At 43.8% G+C, this 9,900-nt stretch overlaps 1 non-coding gene across 1 annotated transcript; it reads left to right on the top strand.

Annotated features, from left to right (window-relative positions):
• Nucleotides 1–7,396: 7,396 nt before the first annotated feature.
• On the top strand, nucleotides 7,397–7,501 carry LOC113194382 (U6 spliceosomal RNA). Its single transcript, XR_003302274.2, has one exon. It is a non-coding gene; the product is annotated as a U6 spliceosomal RNA (small nuclear RNA).
• Nucleotides 7,502–9,900: the final 2,399 nt, after the last annotated feature.

The raw sequence follows: 9,900 nt of genomic DNA, 5'->3' as shown, positions 1-9,900 counted from the left end.
AGCTGTGTGATCTTGGGCAAATTATTTAGATAGCATAATGGCCCCCAAAGAGGTCCATGTTGAATCCCTGGAACCTGTCCATATGTGGTCCTACCTGGTCAAGTGATTAAGCCTACAAATGGAACTCTCCTAGATTATAGAAACTTCACCATCAGGAACCTAACAGGGAAATGAAAGTAACACGAACAGCTTTAAAGAGTGAAAAACATCCATGAGTGCTGGCTAAGGGAAAAAGAGATCACAAGGGGGTAGGGCAGGTGAAAAGAGTAGCGTAATTCTTGATCCCATCTGTACTTTTTGATGCTCTCCTGGGACTAGCAGTGAAACACAAAATCCTAAACAGCCTCATAGATGGCTCCTAACCCTGAGAGCAGGGGATGGGGATGAACCTGCATCTTGGCCAGAGGTCAAGGGGCATCCTCCAGGGTAGAACCCCCTAGACAGCCCGACACCTGCCTTCTTCCAGAACCCTGTGTTAGAGAGAGGAAGACACTAGGCCCACAATGAGGGATACTGCCCTGGTTAGGAACAGCTGACCCAGTTATCCACAATGCACAGGGTCTCCAGAGGGAGCACAGAACCCAAGGTTAGAATGTCTTCCTTGGCATGAATGCCCAGTACCCACAATAGTGCTTGGTGAAGAATCGTCAATGCATGTCAGCAGTAGAGCCAAAGCATGAGCAGAAACAGGATATTACATGGGTATAAAGACTCTCCCCCGAGGAGGCTTACTGACTCCAAAAGGGGTGTCCAGAATGTCAGACTGGGTAATTCTGGAGGCTGGGAAGTCCAAGGCTGAGGTTCTAGCCTCTGGTAATGGTCTTGTTGTGTTGTGACATGGGGTAGGACGGCACAGGTGAGAGGGAAAGAGCATGCAAACTCAGGTCTCTTTCCCTCCTTTTACAAAGCCACTAATATCACCATGGGGGCCCACCACCATGACCCCATCTAACCTTAACTATCTCCCAAAGGCCTCATCTCCAAATACCATTAACACATGAATCTGGGGGTTAAATTTCTAACACGTGATCTTTGAGGGAACTATTCAGACAACAGCAGGGGGAAATAGCAACTTTACAGTGGATAAATCCAGTAGACACCACCTTATCCAAGGGACCAAGGTGAGCAAAGTACAGAAAAGGGACAGGTCAAGGTCACGCGCCTCCTGATAGGACGCACTGAGGAGGCAACTACATGGCTTCTGTAGTGTTCTTGCCAAAAATATGTCACCCAAATTTAATCATTAAAAAATACCAAAAATCCCAGGTCGGGGAACATTCTACAAGCTAACTAACCAGTGACTTCTCAAATGTGCCAGGATCTGACCTACTCCAGATTGGAGGAAACTAAACAGAACTAAATGTGGTGTGGACTCCAGATTGACCCAAGACCCTAACAACCAACAGGCAAAATTCTAATAAACTCTGAGGATCAGTGAATAGTACTGTACCAATGTTAACTCCCTGGTTTTGACAACTGCACTATGCTTACAGATTATGTAGATAATATTGGAAGAGGCTGGGTAAAGAATAGATGGAAACTATGTACTATTTTTTTTTTTTAAAGAGAGAGTGAGAGAGGAGAGAGAGAGAGAGAGAGAATTTTTTTAATATTTATTTTTTAGTTCTCGGCAGACACAACATCTTTGTTGGTATGTGGTGCTGAGGATCGAACCCGGGCCGACCGCATGCCAGGCGAGCGCGCTACCACTTGAGCCACATCCCCAGCCCGAAACTATGTACTATTAATGTAACTTTTGTGTATGTCTGAAATTATTTTAAAATGAAAGTTAAACATTAAAAATAAGTAATCAAGTAGTGCCTGGCACTCATTGTAGGCTCTCAATAAATATTTGTCTAACTAATAAAAGAATCCCAGTTTTCCCCACTGATTGCACTTGAGTCCAGCCAAGCCCCGCCTCTTTTCCACCTTCCTGCACCCAGCACTCTACCTGGTCCCACCTAGGTGAGGTGGAAATGCTATCAAGGAAAACTGATGTATTAGTCCACATAGAACATCTGGATGGAACAGTTCAATCAAAATAATGGTAAGAAATAGAAAAAGAAATGGGAGTTGGGGTGTAGCTCAAGAGCAGAGTGCATGTTTAATATGCGTGAGGCCCTGGGCTTAATCCCCAGCACCAAAGAAAACAAACAAACAAACAAAGCTACTCGGCAACTCTTTAAAAACACTACAGCAAAAGTAAGTGAATGACTGAACAAAGCAGAACTTCCTAATAGACATTTCAAAAAATACCCTCTCCAAATGGAACACAACCCAATTAAGGGAGTCAGAGTCTCTGCAAGTGTCCTGCATTTTAGAACAATGTAGTATGGATTTAATTTAATGAAATAAAGACTCAAAAACAAAATGAAATAACAGAATGAGATGAAAAGGGAGGTTGTAGAACTAAGGAAACAAATTAAAAACCACAATGCTATGATTACAGATCTAATAAGTAAATTGGAAAAAAAATAAACTAATCATGGCTAAAAAAACAAATTAACTCATGGAGGAAATGTAGAAGATAAAGAGATTCAAATAATTAGAAAGGATGTGATGGACACATAAAAGTCAGAGTCTAAGTTAATTTGTGTTCTTCACATACACATATCAATAGAAACAACATAAAATTATGGATATAATATAGGAAAAAACTCTCTAATTTGAATAAAAGTTCAATGTGAATTTTAACGGGTAGAGTACATTTTAGGAAAAACTGTTTTAGTATCATTGATAGGGATGTAACTTGTTTAAGATTCTGAGCTTCAAAGATTTAAAGAAAAACAAAAAAGAATTGTTCAGACATATTAGTAGAAGGAAAAACTAAAAGCAGATCACTTTTAAGGGAGGAGAAAAATAAAATCAAGATAATCTCAGACTCCCCCCAGACTAGTATTCAATGCCAGAGGACAAAGGGTTCATCTAAAAATGTGGGAGGGGAAAAGTGAGATCTGAGAATATTATACCCAGCCAAACTGACATAAAATTCAATGGGTAGACACTCAAAAACATGAAATAATTACACGTAGCCTTTAGTTTCCATGGGCCCTTCCTTTAAAAAAAAAAAAAAAAAAGTGTTGGTGATGAAATCTAGCCAAGAGACAAATGGAAATACAGACCCCTAGAAGGGAGAAACCACATAGAGAAATAGATGGTGGGTATCAAATGCACTGAAACAGACTACTAGGACTAAAGGGAAAGTAATACAAGAAGAAAAAATTGGGGGCTGAGGGAGAAGTCCCACGTATGCTGGACACCCCTCCTGGAGTAAGCAATGGTCACTCTGCCCTGTCTTTGTACTTTACTATCTCCATCTCTAGCCAGGACTAAGGCATTCGTTAGTTTGACCTGTTTTTTTCAAAAAAAAATTTTTTAGTTATAGGTGGATACAATACCTTTATTTTATTTATTTATTTTTATGTGGAGCTGAGGATTGAACCCAGGGTCTCACACGTGCAAGGCAAGTGCTCCACCACTGAGCCCCAGCCCCAGCCCAGCTTGGCCTGTTTTTACCATTTCTGTGAAAGAAATCTTATTGTGTCTGATTTGCTTTTTTTTTTTTTTCCCACTCAAAATTATGGTTTTCTTGATACCAGTGGTGTTTGGGGATTGTCTCAGTCTGCCCAGACTGCTATAACAAAAAACCAGCACCCTGTGCGTCACACAACACTCACTTCTCCAGTTCTGGAGGTGGGAGGTCCAATATCGAGGTGTCGGTGAGGACCTGCGTCCTGTTCATGGACGGCTATCTCTTCACTCAGTCCTCACATGGCACAGCAGGGAGGGAACTCTCTGGGTCCCTTTGGTCAGGGCAGTGATCCCATTCAGGAAGGCTCCCCTCCCTCCCTCATCGACCCCAGAGTCCCTACTTCCTAACACCTTCACATTGACCGTTAAAATTTCAACACACGAAAAAAAAATTGTCAACATATGAATTTGGGGGAACACAGCATTCAGACCACAGCACAAACCCACATCTTTCAGAGTTCTACAAAGAGGAGTTGGAAAGCCCACTTCCATGATGCGGCAGTCATTGCTGAAAATCCCACTTCCCCCAGGCCTGAGGCTGGAGAGGAAGCGGGGTTCCCAACGCCCTCCTCATGCCTGCAGGTCTGCAGGGGCCTCCACAGGGCAGGTGGGTCAGGGCCCAGCTGCCACCACCCTGCAGAAGATCATCTCCTAGCTGCTGTGGGCAGGGGGATTTCACAGACCTACGGGAAAACATGGTTTGGCCTTGGGAACTCGCTTGGGAACGTAATGGATTGACACCTGCACAGTCTTCACAGCGACCACTGTCAGTGGCAGAGCATTGCCTAGCACGAAGGAGGCCCTGGGTCCCATCCCCAGCACCACAACAACCCACACACCCCACAACACACCAGGAGCTCTCCAAAACAAGATTCTGGAAGATACCAGTCTCTACGTCTCTAAGTCTTTGCTAGAAATGCAGAATCTCCTGCCCCACCCAAGATCAAATTGAAAAAAAAAAAATTATACACACACACACACACACACACATACACACACACACACACACACACACACACACACACAGTACTAGAGATTGAACCCCAGGGTGCTCTACCCAGGAGATACATCTCTAGCCTCCTTATATATTTTATTTTGAGTCAGGGTCTTGCTAAGTGACCTAGACTATCCTTAGACTTGCGATGCTCCTGCTTTAGCCTCAGGAGTAGCTAGGCCTGCAACACCTCACTGGCAGAACTTTGCATTTTAATAAGATTCCTAGATGACTCAAGGTTGGGGAACACAGGCCTTCATGCTTCACTGTGTGTGTTAGTTTTACTGAAGTCCAACACAGACACAGAAAAATGTTGTCAGAAGGGTATCATCTGGTGAATTATACCAAGGGAATCCACAGGGATATCCAGCCCCCAGATTGAGAACAGAATAGAGACCCAACACTTTAAAAACCCCCTTTCTTGTATAAGCATTCTGGCACCAAAGGTAACCGATATCCCAGCCTCTAACAGCATAAGTTAATTGGGTCCTCGTTTCCTCATAGAGTTGGAATCATGGTGCAAGGATTCTTTTGTGTTTGTGACATTCTAAATCCCTCATTTGAAAACCCAACTTCCCCCTGTGTACTTAAACACAGTGTGTCTGATCTCTCTCCACTTTCCTGTGTCTTCTTTCTCCAGAGAGTTAATGCAAAAGAAAGCCCACTTATTCAGATAAATATTTAATGAGCACCTAGACTGTGCCAGGATTGTTAGGGGCTGAACCTATGACAGTACTGCCAACCTGGGAGTTGTGTTTCAGGGAGGCATCCTGCCCAGTAGTTTTCAGGGCTGTGGAAGATTCACGTTGGCATGTGAGTTCAACCTTTGAGAGGAATTTATTACCTGCCCTAAAAATACCCCAAACTGTAGTTTACGCAGCCAGCGAGGAGCAGCAAGGCCTCCATTAGGTCTTTTGAACACATCATAAAGTCTGAGTCCAAGAAGTTTCTGGCTCAGTTATTTCTGCTTTTCTTTAAACGTTATTTGGTTTAATGTCTAAAATTGAGGTTCTCCCAGCCAATGGTTCTAACTGTCGCCAAAGGCCCTTGCCACTTGTTTCTCTCAAGGCTTCCAGAAATAAATTATGCATGTTTACCTGGCACCGGGTTTCACGTGGATGCCGGGCACTGCGATCGTCTGGGTAGTTCACCACCAGCGGCTGCTACGAGATCAGTGGTCAGTTCCCTTCTTTCTGGGCCTCATTTTTCTGATTTCTAACTAGAAGGAAATAAACTGCATCAGAGAATTTAACCTGGAATCCAAGATCCACCAGGGACCCCGTACATCCCCGGAAATTATATGGAAGGTTGTATGTTTGTTTTTGAGGGAAAAGGAGTCCAGAGTATCACGATGCCCTCAAATTAAACACCGTCGTGTTCGAAGATCCCAAGAACATTTTCAGCACTAATATTCTGCATCATATGGTTACTGGAGACCTTCATTTTTGGCTGAAGGTGGCTCCAGCTGAACTTTAAAAAGAAAAGATGATTTGCCTCATGCATTCCTCTGTCCTATCAGAAAGAATACGGTGAAACTGTAGTGCCTCCTCGTACTAGCCTCTCACTCTGACTCTGTGGATAAGGGTCGTTTCATCTAAATAGTGTGGCCCTGGATCAAGTCCCTCAGTTTCAGTGACCTCAACGTGAGTCCTATTGTATTTGTCCGGCCTGTTTCCTAAATGCCGTAGCTATTGTAACCCTCCAAACTTATTTGCAAGTCTGGTTCTCATAACCAAGTGGATGGAGACATGCCAATATGCTCTGATCCTTCAACAGTCCAATATCCTCTATCTAGAGAAATGACCCTGGATAGTGAAATGCCTCATATTTGTCGAATGGGATGTGGGTGCTCACCTGTCACCTGAGAAAAAATAGTGAGCAGGGTCCTTCCTCCCTCTCTGAAGCCAGTGCTCATTCATTCCCACACAATAATATTAGGTTACACATTCCCTCTGTGTGGCTGGTTCCCCTGGCAGTGCCCTAGCAACAACTTGAGCCAAAAGTTTTCATTACAAACTGCTTGGATAGTATAAAGGAACCAGGTTATACTCCTCCAGAGAGCGAGGCATGTGGCTTCACCACAGATGAAAGAGGTGGTTTCAGAACTCATCCACTTTCTAAATGGAAACTTCTTTGTTTTTAGTTATTAAGAAATAGAGCTCTGGGGCTGGGGACACAGTTCAGTTGGTAGAGTACTTGCCTTGCAGGCACAAGGCCCTGGGTTCCATCCCCGGCACCAACACACACATAGAAAAAAAATAGAGCTCTGGGGTCAAACCTTGCCACTCTAAGTGTGGTCTCCAGACCAGCAGCAATTGGGGCTTGTTAGAAATCCAAACTTCTCAGCGCCACTCCAGACCCACTAGACCAGAGTCTGCATTTTAATATTTGAAATCTCCCAGCTATTCCTAATTGGGGGCACTGAGAAGTTTGAGAAGTACTCCCGCAGCAGCACCCCATCCTCACCAGCAGCCAGTGGCTGAACGTCTGTGACTGTCCAGCAATATGGATTAATAAACATGAGCCTTTTGCCTATAAACCTGCACGACAAGCCTGAAGCACCTGCAACCCCCCTTCCGGTCTTCTCCACGGTCACAGGCTGCCTACTATATTTACCTGTTTGATCACCTTCACACATGACTCACTTAACTTTGATTACAGTCATAAGGATGTTCTGGTCCCTAGTGACCAAAAAGAGGAATGGTGGTCCCAGGAGCTCCTCCTGCCTAGAGATGTCCCAGGCATCTTAGTTTGTATAAAATGCTCTGTTTGTACAATGACAAAATCACCTAAGGACACGCTTTTCAGACCTTGTCCTGCCATCAAGCAACACGTGACTCCACTTTCACAAAGGAAGCTTGTGTCTCGAGAGTGCACTTTGGCAGCACATTTACTAAAACTGGAACAACACAGAGAAGATTAGCATGGTCCCTGTGCGGGGATGACACGCAGATTCGTGAAGTGTTCCATATTTGGGGAAGTACTGGGGACTGAATTAGAACAAATTATGTTCTATGCTTTTATAATTTTGTCAAAATGAATCCTAATGTTATGTATAACTAAAAGAAATTATATATATATTCACATAAAATAAATACCAAAAAAAGCTTGTGTTTTGGGTTTTATGTGCTTGTTCTATTTTTTCTAATCACATTAAAATAGAGTCATGGCTGTTAACATCTTGCTACTGTAAGGGTCCGGCGAACGTCGGAGGAAGAGACCACCAAGAGACTGGCTCATGCAATCAGCAAAAGGGGATTTATTGAGAATCCAGCATGCTGGGGCTCTGTGCTCACTCAAGAAGGGAGAGCAGCCCAGAGCCCAGAGCAGAGGTTAAGCAGTGCTTAAGTACACTTTTGCGGGAGGGCGGGGGCTTTGCATACATCAGAACAAATCATCATGAGGCAGGGGAAAATTGAACAACAACTCTCATACGTGATTAGCACATTCATTGGCAGGAACAGGTCGGGCGGGGGTGATTGGTTACTCCTAAAGAGGGGATACATTTAAACTGATTGGTTTGGGCCCTGAATGCCTACGTGCCAAACTGCACAGGGTCCTAGGTTATTAAACAACTAAGTGGTCAGTACCGGGCATTGTCTTAACTGCCTCAGGAATTTCAGGTTCTGTGTGCAGTTCAGAAACTTTACAATACCTAGTCCTTTACTTTTTAACTCAGGCTTTGCAGCTTAGAAACTTTACCCTTTCACTACATGTCATTGTGATCCCTTCAGACCCTCCTTGTGGTGGATACCCACAGAGGACAAGCAAAAGTTCATTTGAGCCTCCAAGATGGGTGGGTTTCCAAACTCCTCTCTGGAGTGGCATCTATGACCATCTGAGCGGCTGGGCTCAGAGCATGACCTCAAATAAGCAAGGAGCCCTCACCCAGGTGTGGCCTAACAGAAGGAGCCAGTGAATGTCTGATCCCTGCAAGTTTCCTTCACTACTTCCCTTTGCTTGGGTCTACTCTGAATACTTAGTTAATCTTTTTTTTTTTTAAAGTTTGAGTTTTAATGGATGTTTCAATAGGAAAGGACAACTTTGTTGACCATCTCAATGTGTTAGAGGAAATAGCCGTGTCAGAGAATGTACTATAGATTCTGGCAATTAATAATCATCATATTATATTCCATTTTAAACTGCTCTTAAACAATAGATTGTAAGCTCAAGTGTTTTAGGTTGACTGTTTTTTTGGTGGTACTGGGGACTGAAGCCAGGGCCTTACTGAAGCCAGATTTAAAGTTAGGTCGTCAGTGTAGTTAGGTAAATCGGGTCTAATACCATATGGAGTGAAATCTAAAATGGAGGCCATGCTGATAGTGATTCCAGAAAGGCCCTAGGCCAAAGTCCGCCCCAAAGAAATGTCAATGGAACCCAGGAAACAGCCCCCAACAATTTGGAGATAGCCCATCCCAGAGAAGTGATAATGAAGTTCTTCCTGCCCAGATTACTTGTTTGGCCCACCTGTGTCCCAACCCTTCCCCCTTACATTCCATCACCAAAACTATAAAAAGGGGAAACAACCGCACTTCCACGGATTCCACCTCTTGGGTCCCCTTATTCCTCCGGGAGAAGTCTTTCCTGCTGTCCTTTAATAAACTTCTACTTTCCACTCTGCCCTGGCCTCGGCGTGCTTCTCTGGTGTTATTCTTCAACATTGGGGAAGCAAGGACTCGTCACCGGTCAACAGCGGTAACATTACTACTACTGAGGTATATCCCCAGCCTTTTTGAATTTTGAGACAAGGTCCCCCTAAGTTGCTGGAGCTGACCTCAAATACTTAGTTAATTTGTAAAAATTTTTCTCCTCTCTATCCTTCAAGAAAAGGAAGCTGCAAAACAAGCCCCACTTTTCACACAGTGAGCATATAATGAGCTACTCTGTAGAAGAAACACGGAGAGACCCAAAATTCCAAGAGAAATCAGAAAATAGTCCAGGGCTTAGAAACAAACACCGGATGAGATGGTAACAGTTATTGAAATGTGTGCGTTCCATGGACTGGGGATGTGGCTCAAGCGGTAGCGCACTTGCCTGGCATGCGTGCGGCCCAGGTTCCATCCTCAGCACCACATACCAACAAAGGTGTTGTGTCCGCCGAGAACTAAAAAATAAATATTAAAAAAAAATCTCTCTCTCTTTAAAAAAGAAAGAAAAACAAAAGAAATGTGTGCGTTCCCAGCATTTTCCGGGACTTGTCCCAGGTCTGAAGGCAGCAGCATCTTTCCATTTCCACTAGGAACACGGCATACAAGGACACACTCAAATAGATCACTGCAGGAGCTAAAAGAACAACTTTGATTGTCGAAGAGATCAGACTCCAATGAGATGGTAAAACCTTTTTTTAACAAATAGATTTTTAAAAAAAATCCGCC

This window comes from Urocitellus parryii, chromosome 3 (assembly GCF_045843805.1).
Source record: "Urocitellus parryii isolate mUroPar1 chromosome 3, mUroPar1.hap1, whole genome shotgun sequence".
NCBI lineage: Eukaryota > Metazoa > Chordata > Mammalia > Rodentia > Sciuridae > Urocitellus > Urocitellus parryii.
This window is presented reverse-complemented; position numbering and strand designations above follow the sequence as displayed.